Below are 552 nucleotides of genomic sequence, written 5' to 3'. Positions count from 1 at the left end.
CTTTGCTTCTACTTATATTTGTTATTTTCTGCTTTTATTTGCACACAGAAGTGCCTAAGTTTTCTGATAATGATGCTTGCCCAGTAATGTAGGATAATTATATCTTTTCCTAGTTTGTGGTTTGTATTTTTCTTTCTTTCTCATAGGATCATTTGCTGAATGGTTTTTACTTTTAATGAAATCAAACTTATCTAGGTTTATTTTATGAGTCTTGTTTAAGAATAAATCATTCCCCTCCCTCAGAATAAATAATTCCCTACCCCAAATCATACGGATATCTTATATTGTCTGGGAAGATGATAGTTTGCCTTTTCACACAGAAGTATTCATCCACATGAATCCTATTCATCTAGGATAGGGAGAAGGGATCTACTATTTTTTTTTTTCAATGAACATTAAAAAAAAGTACTAGCTCCAAGCTCCATTTAATGAATAGTTTGCCTTTCCCACTGCACAGCAATCTCTTATGAAGCAACTTTTTATATTGATTGCCTTTGCTTCTGGGGTCTTTTATTGGTTCATTTATCCATCTATGTGTCAATAAGTAATAAT

This window comes from Crocuta crocuta, unplaced genomic scaffold (genome assembly GCF_008692635.1).
Source record: "Crocuta crocuta isolate KB4526 unplaced genomic scaffold, BGI_CrCroc_1.0 scaffold142, whole genome shotgun sequence".
Classification (NCBI taxonomy): Eukaryota; Metazoa; Chordata; class Mammalia; order Carnivora; family Hyaenidae; genus Crocuta; species Crocuta crocuta.
This window is presented reverse-complemented; position numbering follows the sequence as displayed.